This window comes from Thalassophryne amazonica, chromosome 5 (genome assembly GCF_902500255.1).
Source record: "Thalassophryne amazonica chromosome 5, fThaAma1.1, whole genome shotgun sequence".
NCBI lineage: Eukaryota > Metazoa > Chordata > Actinopteri > Batrachoidiformes > Batrachoididae > Thalassophryne > Thalassophryne amazonica.
The window spans coordinates 25,427,732-25,443,494 of record NC_047107.1 but is presented as its reverse complement, the minus strand read 5'-3'; positions in this window follow the sequence as shown (position 1 = coordinate 25,443,494).

Here is a 15,763-nt window from a genome sequence, read left to right as displayed (position 1 = left end):
TCACCATTGATCAATCCCTGGTAACCAGACAAGTTATGAAAAAAGGAAATACCTCAATCTTACCAGTTCCAAAACATGACATCAACTAAATAAAATTATTTACAAAACTTTCTCATTTTAATTTCCTGCCCTTTCAGTTAAAACAATTACAGAAACTTTGCATTTTTTATTACCACCCTTGAAAAATGTCAGCTACCTATTTTATAAACACAACCCAATCTAGAACATGTGGATCCCCACGGGCAAAGCGCTAGTTGTATTTATATCAAATCAAGACAAACGTGCTTCACGGGAGCAGGTTCCAATACAAGCAGACCCAGCATATTTGGGGAGGCCACCCACTCTGGCCACCACGACAACAATTAGCATAAACAATGCAAGTAAACAAAATAGTAAAAAGACAATAAATAAATAAATAAATAAAATGATACAAACAGTAAAATAGACAGCACTAACAATTATAATATAAATTTGAGATTAACATCTATCAAACAAGGTTCAGACATTTTCTCACAGATAAAGCAAAAATGCGACTAGCAGCTGGAATAATCATACATATAATCACCATCTAACAGCAGGGGACCAATGATAAGTGCTAAAAAAAATTACTGTGAATCCAATCTGATACGAGCGAAGCGACGTGTAACATGGTACAGGGAGTCCAAAACAGGAAGTGCAAATTTGGAGTCCAAAGTGAAACAAGAACACTTCCTGGATCAACAGATTAGATCTCATGGAATCTCACAGGAATACAATGACAAGTTCACACTGAAACAGGAAGTGACAAATTTTTAGTCCACAGTGAAACAGGAAATGTCAAATGTTGAACACTTCCTGGCATGGGTGGAGCCCCTGAAATCTGATTGGACGCACATGATGGGCATGTCACAGTACCACACGTCGAAAAGGTTGAAAAGAGCTGCATTTTGAAATCAGTGGCACATACTGACTGCTAGGCCCCTCCAGTACAGTAGCTGGTGCTGTGTACCACATAAAGTTCTAATCCACCTTAGTAGAATAATAAAAATGTTTGACTCACGGACTCCAAATGACACCAAAGTTATACTGGTGAGTAAACGACTGTATTTTATGGCAGAAATGAGGTCCAGGTTGTTAAAAGCGGCATTCTTCCTTGAATTCGGGTTGCTTTATATATACAAGTTTTTCCAGTGATTTTTAAAGGAGCAGGCAGCTGTTGATTCATGAGATATAACGTGAAGACGCTCAGGCTGAAAGAAATACAGGTAATTTACTCCTCCTCTGTTCTGTATAAAACCTGTGTAACCTCTTAATTTTGTTCTCTGAAGGACTTATTTTTAAATAACCTCTTAATTTTGTTGTCTGAGTGACACACCAGTGACACAACTTTAGATAAATAAATCTAAAGTTATCTTCCTTAAACTCAAACTGAAAGCAAAACTCTACAACTTGATATAAATTAATTAAACAATATAAAATCCAGCTTCCTGATGAAGTGGTGTAGAGGAGGATTTTCTTAAAAAGAAGACCTAAAACTTCAGCTACAATTTGACAGAAAGTACATCTGAGATGAAAACCTAGATTTGATGTTTTGGTGAAAGAAACTTTTGTATTTCTTCATAATTGATATAAATAAAGTCCAAGACCTATTCAGTGACTTGGAAATGTTCATGTTTCCATCCCCTGACTTGTTTGAAGAAAAATGTCAATAAAACTGATTATTATTTACAGGTTTTTATCTTTTTATCAGGTTTTAGAGATTTGATTTCAGTTTGAGTTTGAGGAAGATAATTTTAGAAATTTTTATTCTTTATATTTTTTGTATTAAAAATGACATAAACAAATTAAAATGTGTGAAATTCCAAGTGTTCCAATACTTGTGGAGGGCACAGTATCCAAACCTTATGATGAGTGCAAAATGAGTGTGGTATTATTACTATTTTGTTTAAGAATGTTTAATTTTCACTGTTGCTGCACTTTGTGTCAAATCATAGTCATATCGTATATCATATTGATATGACAATTTGCAATATGATCAATTGGCCATATTGTACAGCCCTACTGTCAATTAGCTGAAAACTTTGAATATTAATTTACATCTAAATTTTAAAAAATGCTTAAAGTGGCGGTGGGTTAAGAGGGCTGTATTTAGGTGGGTCTGGGGGTGGAGCCCCACCAGAAGCTGAAAGGCAAAAAAAGAAAAATGCTTAAAAGGCGGGGGGGGGGGGGGGGGGGAAGTCTGGGGAAACGCCCCAGATGCTCCCGTGGTACATTTACTCAAAAAAGTCTGAAGGACCTAAATGACATGGTGAGATGCTGAAGAGCTTCGCTCGTTCATGTCGGCGACATACACACATTAAAATTCAACATAAGAAAATCATGAAAATTCAGTAAGGTATGTCTTCTATAATATATTCCAGTTCTAAGTTAGAACTATACTAGTATATACTAAGGTATATCTAAATAACTAAAAAAGGAAGGGTAGAATAGAAGAGTAGAAATATTATAGAGTAGAGCCACTTAGGTGCCTGAGAGAGAGAGAGAGAGAGAGAGAATAAATAAGTCCAAAGAGTCAGACACAAAAAGAATGCACAAAAAGAAAAGGCTTTTTGACCTGCTGACTTCTTTCTCACCCTTGATCCTTGAGCACACAACACGGAGCAGTACCTAGTACAGGGTTGGCCAAGTTCGGTCCTCGAGAGCCACCTTCCTGACACTCTTAGTTGTTTCCCTGCTCCAACACACCTGAATCCAATGAAAGACTCGTTAGTAGACTTTTAATGAGCCTTTCATTGCATTCAGGTGTGTTGGAGCAGGGAGACAACTAAGAGTGTCAGGAAGGTGGCTCTCGAGGACCGAACTTGGCCATCCCTGACCTAGGGTAAAAGTATATCAGTCAAATATGGCACCACAAGTCCATGAAGACAGTTTTGCATGAATGTTGTAGCTAAAATGGGAGGGATCTTTGCTGCAGCAAATACTGCAAGTATGCTCTATTTAATAAAATCACCTAAATAAGCTAATGGGAGTGCAGCGTCACTGCATCAACTGTGCTACAGAAACCTCCTTGGGTCCTGAATGGTGAATACCCAGGCGCACAACCAGGTCATCCAAAAAGTAACGGACCTTTTTATTTTTTTCAAAAACTATATGGATTTGAATCACGTGTGATTGCATCCGGGACGTTGTCTGACTACCACAGAAATGGCAGAAGACGTGGACATCAAGACTTTTTCGGCACATTCCACTGTTACAGGAGTTTTTGTCATGGAAAGAGGAGCGGAGGAATGCGCCACCGTGCCGTGAATGGCGCGGCACAAAACCACCTCCGTGTTGGTCTCACAGGGCGGCTTTCAGACGGCTTTCGATGGCTTTTCAGTCGTGTGACTATCCGAGAAATTGTGGATTAGCTGGACATGCCAGAACATGTCCTGTGAGGCTTCATCACGGCGTTGCTTTGCGCCATGCGGCTCCATCCCGACGCGCGAATTCCTGTGGTTTTGTCCCGTGCCATTCGCGGCACGGTGGCACATTCCTCCGCTCCTCTTTCCATGACAAAAACTCCTGTAACAGTGGAATGTGCCAAAAAATTCTTGATGTCCACGTCTTCTGCCATTTCTGTGGTAGTCAGACAACGTCCCGGATCAACACAGTGTTCAGTTTGGAAATGATCTGGTCGTTTCAGCCTGTCGATCGCCGCTCGGAACGCGGCACGCTCTCAGCCGCTGTGGGCGGTCTTTAAACCGGCTGTAACACTCCTTAATCTGTGTGATCCCCATAAAATCGTCCCTGAAAGCCATCTGAATTTTCTGAATGGTGTCCACCTGGAGGTCTCTCACAGTTTCTGGAAAAATTTGATGCAGCAAAGCTCCAAATCATTCAGACATTTCCCTGACAATGAAAATACAATGAGGGGGATGGACCACTGCTCACACAAAGCCGGCCCACAGGCGAATGACGCAACCGACATGCGTGAAAAAACTCACGCATGCGCATGAAGGTTCAAGCTTGGCTGATGCAATCACACGTGATTCAAATCCATATACTTTTTGAATAAAATAAAAAGGTCCGTTACTTTTTGGACAGACCTCATATCTGCTGCAGTCAGAGAGAGAAGAGGGCATTGTACATCTCCTTGACTTTCTCCAGCCATTGGGGTCCTCACCACTAAGGAAACTGCATGCTGAGACACATGCCATTTGGCGTAAATGTCACTTTGGTCATTCCCTCATAATGCAAGTGATACTCCACATCTAAGTTTTTCTGATGGTTTGTTTGACACAAAGTCATGCCAACAGTACCCTGGTATTTGCCAGAGACCAGGTACCAAAGACATCCAGTCTCATCCTTGGGTCAATGTTAGTATTCAAGTCTTACAGATATACACTAAAAGTGGAACCACTCGCACCCTAACGACTTGAGCCAATGTTCTCTTGCAAAAATATAGGCAATACCAAAAACCTCTGTCTGTCAAATGGCCCTATAGGCTCTTCCCAGACATTACTGGATCTCAAACGCCAAGGGCCAAGAGAAATCAATGTCACTGTTGAGATAAGTGAATGTTTCTTTAAGTTTGAGACTTTCGCCATATACAGATACACTTTTGATGACCATGTCCAGGAAAACACTGAAAGCCTGGACCTTAGTCTTGATCCAGGACAGTTACCATCCCAGACACTCTGATTCCTCACTCAACTTGAAGTGCTGCGATCAGACTATCCATTGATTCTGCAAACCTCACAGCATCATCCATGAAGTCAAGGTCAGTAAATGTTCCCTCACCAACACAGGCAACTAAACTGCTGGTTTCCACCGGTCCATGTCAACTCACTGCACACTCACTGCACTAGGTGATGACAGCTCTCTGCACTATTTTTCTATTTGATGGTAACTCACTGCACTATTGTACCACAGCAGTGTAACATGTTTATATGGGTATATAGGGAAAAAAATTAGTGTCAGGAAGGATAAAATGCCACTTGCACAAATTCTTAAGGTATCACGACGGCATTGAGACATATCATTTAGTCATGTCATAGAGACTATCGGGATGCCATTGAGACATAAATCCACTCAACACCTCAGGTAGGTCTGAATGTCAAGTTTGCACTTCACAAGCACAAAGGTATGACTATCAGGATGACACTTATCATCAATCTGCATCAATTTTGTGAAAATTAGCTTTAGCCTGCAAATGAAAATGCAAAATGCATGAAAATGTACTGTGATAAATTGATAAATGCATCAATTTGGTGATTAAACTTCTATAAATTCTGTGTATAGAATTATACTCTGATTACATTAAGGTCTTAATAAAACATTTGCAAAAAAAATTCTGTTTTTTTTTTTTTTTTTTTTACTACATATATCTTAATTATGTCATGGTAGGGGTGGTGGCCAAGTGATTAATGCGCTTCGTTTCAGTGCAGATGGTTCCCAGTTCGAATCCCACCCTTACCACATTTCTCCATGTAATGTGGAGTTGCGTCAGGAAGGGCATCCAGCGTAAAAACCTGTGCCAATTCAAAATGCAGATCCACCTTGGATTTGCGCGAAACAAGGGAGTGTTGTGAAAGTGTAGGAACACGGACCCACAACAGGGGGCGCAATGAACGGACAATGGAGAGAGTAAATAACAAGATTTACTACTGAAACAAGCACGAGTAATACAACAAACACAATTTGGGGTCGAATCCGCTGGTGTCGTGTGGGCAGGCTCGAAGGTAGGAGACGTCTGTCTCAGTCGAACCGGAACCACCCAGATCTCCTCTGCCACCGAACCCTGGAAATACTGGAACCGCCAAGTCCCGAATTCCCAGGTGGCCACTGCCTCCGCTCGTCGGATCCGGTACTGCTGGCAGGAGAGAGCAACAACACACAGGAGTGGATGAACGCACCCAGTAACAGAGAGGGGAGAAGCCGCCTCCACCTCTTGGCAAAGTATAGCAGGAAGGTGAGTACTTATCCAAAGAATGAGGTTTTCAGTAGTCACCAGTCCTGAAAAAGGTTTTAACAGTCTTAGCTGATGATGCAATGTATAACTGCAGAGAATACTACCTTGGTCTTAGGCGATATCTCGGCACTGAGGTGGAGACGCCGTCCTCCTGATATACCTCGGTGCTGAGTAGAACAGCTGTGTCTGGTGATGGGTGACAGCTGTCACCCAGGCTACTCCCATGATGCGGCAGCGCCCTCTGGTGCCTGGAGCCCGCACTCCAGGCAGGGCGCCCTCTGGTGGTGGTGGGCCAGCAGTACCTCCTCTTCAGCGGCCCACACAACAGGACCCCCCCCTCAACGGGCGCCTCCTGGTGCACGACCGGGCTTGTCCGGATGGCGTCGGTAGAAGTCGGCCAGGAGGGCCGGGTCCAGGATGAAGCCCTTCTTCACCCAGGAGCGCTCCTCGGGGCCGTACCCCTCCCAGTCCACCAGATACTGAAAACCCCGGCCCATCCGACGGACGTCAAGGAGCCGGCGGACAGTCCAAGCCGGTGCTCCGTCGATGATCCGGGCAGGAGGCGGTGCCGGACCCGGGGTGCAGAGGGGTGAGGTGTGAAGAGGCTTGATCCGGGAAACATGGAAGACTGGATGGATCCGCAGTGAGGCCGGAAGCTGGAGCCTCACTGCGGCGGGGTTGATGACCTTGAGGATCCTATAAGGTCCGATGTACCGTTCTTGCAGTTTTGGAGAATCAACCTGTAGGGGAATGTCCTTCGTGGACAACCAGACCTCCTGCCCAGGACGATACTTGGGGGCCGGGGCTCGCCGCCGGTCTGCATGTTTCTTCGCCCTCGTCCGGGCCTGCAACAAGGCAGAGCGGGCGGCCCGCCACACCCGACGGCACTTCCGTAGGTGGGCCTGGACCGAGGGCACACCGACCTCTCCCTCAACCACCGGAAACAAGGGGGGCTGATACCCCAAGCACACCTCAAACGGGGAGAGGCCGGTGGCTGATGACACTTGGCTGTTGTGGGCGTACTCGATCCAGGCCAGGTGGGTACTCCAGGCCGTCGGGTGCGCGGCTGTCACACAGCGAAGTGTCTGCTCCAGTTCTTGATTCGCCCGCTCTGCCTGCCCGTTGGTCTGGGGGTGGTACCCAGACGAGAGGCTGACCGTGGCCCCCAGTTCCCGGCAGAAGCTCCTCCAGACATGTGAGGTGAACTGGGGACCGCGATCGGAGACGATGTCTGATGGTATGCCATGCAGACGGACGACGTGGTGGACCAGGAGGTCCACTGTCGCCTGGGCCGTAGGGAGCTTCGGGAGGGCCACGAAGTGGGCCGCCTTGGAGAAACGGTCCACTATCGTGAAGACGACGGTGTATCCCTGGGACGGCGGGAGACCCGTGACGAAGTCCAGGCCGATGTGGGACCAGGGGCGATGAGGCACGGGCAATGGCTGTAGCTGCCCTGAGGTCTTCCTATGGTCGGCCTTGCCCCTGGCGCAGGTGGTACAGGCCTGGACGTAGTCCCGGACGTCGGTCTCCAGGGATGCCCACCAGAAGCGTTGCCGGACGACTGCCACGGTCCTTCGCACCCCTGGGTGACAGGAGAGCTTAGAACCGTGACAGAAGTCCAGGACTGCAGCTCTAGCCTCTGGTGGGACGTATAGTCTGTTTTTTGGTCCGTTTCCGGGGTCCGGGACACGGGTCAGGGCCTCCCGGACGGTCTTCTCCACGTCCCAGGTGAGGGCGGCCACGATAGCGGACTCCGGGATGATGGGATCCGGGGGATCCGACGGTTCCGTTTTGACCTCATCTTCGTGCACCCGGGACAATGCATCCGATCTCTGATTCTTGGTCCCGGGACGGTAGGTAATCCGGAAGTCAAAACGGCCAAAGAACAGTGACCAGCGGGCTTGCCTGGGGTTCAGACGCTTGGCGGTTCTGATGTACTCCAGGTTCCGATGGTCAGTGAAAACCGTGAATGGCACGGCTGTTCCCTCCAACAGATGTCTCCACTCTTCGAGGGCCTCTTTCACAGCAAGGAGTTCCCGATTGCCGACGTCATAATTCCGTTCAGCGGGGGTCAACCTGCGAGAAAAATAGGCACACGGGTGAAGGACCTTATCGGTCTTCCCGCTCTGGGAGAGCACCGCTCCTATCCCTGAGTCCGAGGCATCCACTTCAACCACTAACTGGCGGCTAGGATCGGGCTGCACCAGAACTGGTGCAGACGAGAAGCGCCGTTTCAACTCCTTGAACGCGGCCTCGCACCGGTCCGACCAGGTGAAGGGAACTTTTGGAGAGGTCAGGGCTGTCAGGGGGCTAACTACCTGACTGTAGCCCTTAATGAACCTCCTATAAAAATTAGCAAAACCGAGGAACTGTTGCAGCTTCCTACGGCTTGTAGGTTGGGGCCAATCTCTCACCGCCGCAACCTTGGCCGGGTCCGGGGCGACGGAGTTAGAGGAGATGATAAACCCCAGGAAGGACAAAGAAGTGCGGTGGAACTCACACTTCTCGCCCTTCACAAACAGGCGGTTCTCCAACAACCGCTGCAGGACCTGACGGACATGCCGGACATGAGTCTCAGGATCCGGGGAAAAGATGAGTATATCGTCCAGATACACAAAGACGAACCGGTGCAGGAAGTCCCGCAGGACATCGTTTACCAACGCTTGGAAGGTCGCGGGAGCGTTAGTGAGACCGAACGGCATGACCAGGTACTCAAAATGGCCCAACGGGGTGTTAAATGCCGTCTTCCATTCGTCTCCCTTCCGGATCCGAACCAAATGATAGGCATTCCTAAGATCAAGTTTGGTGAAGATATTGGCTCCATGCAAGGGGGTGAACACCGAATCCAACAGGGGCAACGGGTATCGATTGCGAACCGTGATTTCGTTCAACCCCCTATAGTCAATGCATGGACGAAGCCCGCCATCCTTTTTACCCACAAAAAAGAAACCAGCACCCATCGGAGAGGTGGAATTCCGGATCAACCCGGCAGCTAATGAGTCCCGGATGTAGGTCTCCATTGATTCACGCTCCGGCCGTGAGAGGTTGTACAGCCTACTGGACGGAAACTCACTGCCTGGAACCAAATCAATGGCACAATCGTACGGGCGGTGAGGAGGAAGCGTGAGAGCCAGATCCTTGCTGAACACATCAGCGAGGTCATGGTACTCCGCTGGCACCGCCTTCAGATTGGGCGGGACTTGGACCTCCTCCTTAGCTTGGGAGCCGGGAGGAACCGAGGAACCTAGACACTCCCGATGGCAGGTTTCGCTCCACTGAACCACTACCCCGGACGGCCAATCAATCCGGGGATTGTGCTTTAGCATCCATGGAAACCCTAAAACCACACGGGAGGTGGCCTGAGTCACGAAGAACTCGATCACCTCCCGGTGGTTACCTGACACCACCAGAGTTACTGGAGGTGTCTTATGTGTGATTGGTGGGAGTAGGGAGCCATCTAGCGCCCGAACCTGCACAGGGGAGGTAAGAGCCACCAGAGGGAGTCCTATCTCCCTGGCCCATCTACTGTCAAGCAGATTCCCCTCAGAGCCCGTGTCCACCAGTGCTGGGGCCTTCAGGGTTGAATCCTCATAAAGGATCGTGACTGGGAGTCGTGTAGCAATGTGGGTGTGTCCCACGTGAATGTTTTGGCCCACCCCTGGCCCAGTCTCTAGGGGCGGGCGTTGGAGTTTAACCGCTCGGGGCAGTCGTTTGCCATATGCTCACTCGAGCCACAAACATAACAAGCTCCGTGGGCCCGCCTCCTTTGTGCTCCAGGTGCCCTAAATGTTGCCCTGCTCGTGTCCATAGCTTCGTCAGCAGGGGGAGCCATAGGCGCACGGAGCGCAGGAACAGAGGAGCGTGGGGAGGGCGGAGCTCGATCGGACCCGGAAGGGAGAGGGACGACGCGTGCCTGGCCACGCCCTTCGCCTCGTTCCCGACGGCGTTCTTCTAACCGGTTGTCGAGTCGTATGACTAGATCGATGAGCCCATCTAAATCCCGCGGTTCGTCCTTAGCCACCAGGTGCTCTTTTAGGACCAGAGACAGTCCGTTTACAAAGGCAGCGCGGAGGGCAGTGCTATTCCAGCCGGATCTCGCCGCCGCGATGCGGAAGGCGACTGCATAGGCAGCTGCGCTCCGACGTCCCTGTCGTATGGACAGTAGTGCGGTTGAAGCGGACTCTCCTCTGTTGGGATGATCGACCACCGTTCTGAGCTCCCGTACAAACCCATCGTATGTATGAAGGAGCCGTGAGTTCTGCTCCCAGAGCGCTGTAGCCCAAGCGCGTGCCTCCCCGCGAAGCAGATTTATCACATAAGCTACTTTGCTAGCATCAGTCGCGTACATCACGGGACGCTGAGCGAAGACGAGCAAACACTGCATAAGAAAGTCCGCGCACGTCTCCACACAGCCTCCGTACGGTTCTGGAGGGCTTATGTATGCTTCTGGGGACGGAGGGAGGGACCGTTGAACGACCAGTGGAACGTTACTTTCGCACGCAGGGTCCTCGGGAGGGAGAGCCGCAGCGGCGCCCGAAGGGCGCGCCTCCACTTGTGCGGCGAGAGCCTCCACCCTGCGGTTTAGGAGAACGTGCTGCTTGGTCATTAAGTCGATCCGAGAGGTGAAAGCGGTGAGGATCCGCTGCAACTCACCGATTACCCCTCCCGAAGCCTCCGCCGCGCCTTGGTCTTCCATTGGCCGTTCAACAGCCGGTTGACGCCCCTCGGGATCCATGACGCTGGCCGAGATATCCTGTTGTGAAAGTGTAGGAACACGGACCCACAACAGGGGGCGCAATGAACGGACAATGGAGAGAGTAAATAACAAGATTTACTACTGAAACAAGCACGAGTAATATAACAAACACAATTTGGGGTCGAATCCGCTGGTGTCGTGTGGGCAGGCTCGAAGGTAGGAGACGTCTGTCTCAGTCGAACCGGAACCACCCAGATCTCCTCTGCCACCGAACCCTGGAAATACTGGAACCGCCAAGTCCCGAATTCCCAGGTGGCCACTGCCTCCGCTCGTCGGATCCGGTACTGCTGGCAGGAGAGAGCAACAACACACAGGAGTGGATGAACGCACCCAGTAACAGAGAGGGGAGAAGCCGCCTCCACCTCTTGGCAAAGTATAGCAGGAAGGTGAGTACTTATCCAAAGAATGAGGTTTTCAGTAGTCACCAGTCCTGAAAAAGGTTTTAACAGTCTTAGCTGATGATGCAATGTATAACTGCAGAGAATACTACCTTGGTCTTAGGCGATATCTCGGCACTGAGGTGGAGACGCCGTCCTCCTGATATACCTCGGTGCTGAGTAGAACAGCTGTGTCTGGTGATGGGTGACAGCTGTCACCCAGGCTACTCCCATGATGCGGCAGCGCCCTCTGGTGCCTGGAGCCCGCACTCCAGGCAGGGCGCCCTCTGGTGGTGGTGGGCCAGCAGTACCTCCTCTTCAGCGGCCCACACAACAGGGAGCAGCTGAAGGGACTTACTAAATTATGTAATGATAAAAATATGCCGTGAGTTGACATGTTGATGTGCAGTGAGATGACTTGAAGTCCAGTGAGTTTTTTTATTAAATTATTCAGCTTATAAAGTGCCAAATCACAACAAAAGCCGTCTCAAGGCGCCTCATACAGAACAATTCAACTTAAAAAATTTAAAGAAATAAACAAAATTTAAAAATTCAAATACATAATTAAAAAGAGAAGTAAAAGAATAAAACAGATTAAAAAATAAAAACTTTTCATAAGAAAGAGAATAAAAATAGGTTTTAATTCTTGACTTAAAAATGTTCACCATTGACTTCGACTGCCTCACAGTCGCAGGAAGACCGTTCCACAGTGCGGGTGCATGATAAGAAAAGGCTCTTTAACCTGCTGACTTCTTCATCCTGGGAACACAGAGAAGTCCCACATCCTGTGACCGCAAAGCCTGGGCCGGCACGTAGGGTTCCACCAGATCAGCCAGATAAGACAGCGCCAGTCCATGAACAACTTTCAGTGATTTTTGTGATTTTCCAACACACAGGTGTTGTGAGCTGTCTGTGATGTCCAGGAAGTTCTTGAGTAGGCCGCTAATTCTCAGGATGTCCCAGAACAGCCATGTTTAACATGGTTGTGGCAGATGTATGATTAATTTTGAGAGGGGGGGGGGTGGATTGGTTGTCTGATGGGTGGCTGTGGTTCTGTAGTGTGTTTGACGCAGCAATATGTGACACCAGTACATGCTCCCAGACATGACTTGACTTCATTTGTATGGTTTATTATCTGTATTATTTTGTGTGGAATGTACTCTGTAAGATGTTGGAGTTCAGATGACGAACAGCTTATGTAACACATTTCATGACAGCACTTCTTCTTTAATATTTTCATGGTTGTGGGCCACTCAAAGCAATGTCCAGTGGGTCTGTGTGAAATGCAGAGGCAAGACACAATGTCATCCTGATATAAGGACAATGGCAACACTGGTTCGACTGTTAGAGGCATTTTTCATCAGCCTGAAGATCACACATTCACATTTACAAAAAATTATATTTTCAAAATAGCTATTTCAGATGACTGGTCAAGAATGTGTTTGTAATATGCTTAGGTAACAGCATATATTCCAATTTCATAGATTAAAATGTAGAACATTGCAATGCCCGGCTGTCAGTTCGAAATAAAGACTGAGGTAATATAATTGTGAGGAGCTTGACAAAGCCTCAGTTGCTTTGAAAATAGTCTGAAAGAGATTACTGTCAATGCCTGAGTTGCCATGGCTGCGTAGTGAGAATCCCTGGCGTATTTTTTTTTTTCCCTGAACTGCTTTTAAACTGCAAGACAGAAGATGCTAATCAGCCTCAAAAGTTATTTTATTACCATGAAAAATAGATTAGCCTGTGTTGCTGCTTTGTTCTTGTCACTCCTTTAAAATGATAAATGATTTCTGCAATGTATTAAATAAATTACCTTGGTGTTGTGACACAGAGAGAGAGCAGATCTATGGTAAAGAGCCATACTTGAGGTATGTTTTGCCAGAAGCATCCACAAGGGATTAAACAAACCAGACAGATGGCACATGGCTCTGGTCTACCACGCTCGGCACTATTCCAGTGCAGGAACTCTTATTACGTAGTTCTTTCCGTGGATTGTACAGTGGTTGGGACAACTAGTAGTAACAAGAGTCATGAGGTGATGACATACCCCACCCCCGTCCCCATAAATCACTAATCGACTGGTGTCAGTGGATCACCCAAGTACACTCTTATGGTAAATATGAATGAAATTGGGCAACTGGATCTTGAGCTATCACACTAACAAAGGTGCCAATTACAACATCTTGAATATCTTGTTGTGACCTTAAAATTGAACCCAAAGCCACTGTAATCGACTGGTGTCAAGAATCACCTAAGTACACCCTTATACTAAATATGAATGAAACTGGTCAACTGGTTCTGGAGATATCACAGTATCAAGGCTGGCAATGACAAAATCTTGAATATCTCGCTGTGAAGTTGCAATTGACCCCAAGGTCACTGTAATCCACTGGTGTCAGGGATCTCCTAAGTACAACCTTATGCTAAATATGAATGAAATTGGTCAACTGGTTCTGGAGACCTCACACTATCAAGGCTGGCAATGACAAAATCTTGAATATCTCGCTGTGAAGTTGAAATTGACCCCAAGGTCACTGTAATCCACTGGTGTCAGGGATCTCCTAAGTACACCCTTATGCTAAATATGAGTGAAATTGGTCAACTGGTTCTAGGGATATCGCACTATCAAGGGTGGCAATAGCAATATCTTGAATATCTTGTTGTGACCTTAAAATTGAACCCAAGGTCACTGTAATCAACTGGTGTCGGAGATCTCCAAAGTACACACTTATGTTAAATATGAATGAAACTGGTCAACTGGTTCTCGAGATATCACAGTATCAAGGGTAGCAATGACAATATCTTGAATATCTTGTTGTGACCTTAAAATTGAACCCAAGGTCACTGTAATCGACTGTCAAGGATCACCTAAGTAAAAGGTGCATATACTATATGCTATATTTAGCATAAGTAACACTTATGCTAAATATGAATGAAACTGGTCAACTGGGTCTTGAGATATGGCGCTAACAAGCGAAAATGGACGGATGGACAGACTGACATGCTGATCGCTGTATCCCCCGTTATGAAAAACGGGGGATAATAAGTGACTTGAGCTGGCTCGTTCCACACTAGTAAACCACTTTTCTCCTGGCTGACAACTCAGGCAATTTCGACAACATGATTTTACTACAATTTATGTGTAAATCAATAACAAGTCAGTCTGTTTTAAGTAACGCCTTAATAATGTGTTTGTATGTCTTCAATGTTACGTTTTCAGAGACAAGTTATACATTTCCACTGGGACTGATGTGCAATGGCCCCTGACTTGGACAATGATTACTTTTATTTCCAAGAATCAGGAAATTTCCAAGACTCTGTTGAAGAGAATAAGGATCAATTTCAATGTCCAGGAAAGAGGCTGAGAATCAGTAGCACAGGTACGCGGAATCTAAGTCACTTTCCAGAAATGAGCCTCCATGTTGTGTGTTGGGGGGTGTGGCTGGATGTTTTGGTGTTCTTTTCTTTGCTCCTCAGGTGGCATGGAAACTGATTTGTCTGTGGAGAAGGTGCTGGCTGAGGAATCCTCACCCTCATCAACATCATGTGAAGCACCTGTGACTGGTGCTCACATGCAACCTTAAAGACTTTCAGCTGAAGCAGATAATTGGATGGCGTTCTGCTTTTAAGGCATGTGTGATTCAAGCAGAACTGCCGGGAACTCGACCTTGTGATGTTCGTTTGTGAGACGCTGAGGACCGCGCCTGGGTTTGACACATCGAGCCCGTGAAGCAAGGAAGGGTGAGGACACATGCTGTCAGCACACATTAAAGGTAATTAAGTATGTGACTAATTGTTGATAGTAACTTGGTGTTTTGTTACATAGTATACTTGAATTGTGATGAGAATTGTGCAGCTTGCTTCTCACTGCTGTGGCGTGCAGGATAAGTGATCCTCCACTTGTTGTGAGAAGCTGCTCATTTGCATAAAGATAAAAAGTACAGACCTGAATGTGTTGCTGATAGCATGTGTCTTTTGAAAGATATTGTTGTAACTGCTGACTTACCTCACATCTTCTTTGCTTCACAGAGAGTCAGTTTGTCGTGTCCACCTGGGGGGTGTTTGTCTGGTGGTAGTGGGTCCAGGAGCGCCGGACTTCTCTCCTTGCGGGCGCTGGAGAGCGTGCCAGCAGTCACTCCTCCAGAAGGACGTTGGTTTTGGTTTTGTACATTTTATTTAGGCACAGGTGAAAAATAAATTGTTTTTGTTGTTGGAACCGCTTTCTGGTTATTTTTAGCGCTGGGTTCTCTCTGACGCAGGTTCGCTCCTCAATCCGCGTCGACACATAACAGTAGTTCCCGGCCATTCCATAATGGACCCAGCGGCAGAAGCAGTTCCTTTTGTCGAAAAAGTTCAAGAACACTTGGAGAACATACGGGAGCAATTACAGCATCTCGCGAACCAAATTAAACAAACAGACGCCCGTGTTACGGAGCTTGCAGCGCAAGCCGTTCTGCTTCCTGCTGCTCCAGCTGCGGCACTATCGATACCGGTGCCGATAACTCCGTCACCCACAGGTTGGAATGCCGCAGTTTTACGAGGCGTATTTGTAGATGGGTTGGGTGAGTCATTGAAAGACGAGCTGGTAGTCCGTGACGAGCCAAACGAATTAGATGACCTAATATCATTGGTGATTCGTCTAGATGATCGGATGAAGGAGCGTGGACGCAAGAGAGGACGCCCATCAGAGCGGGT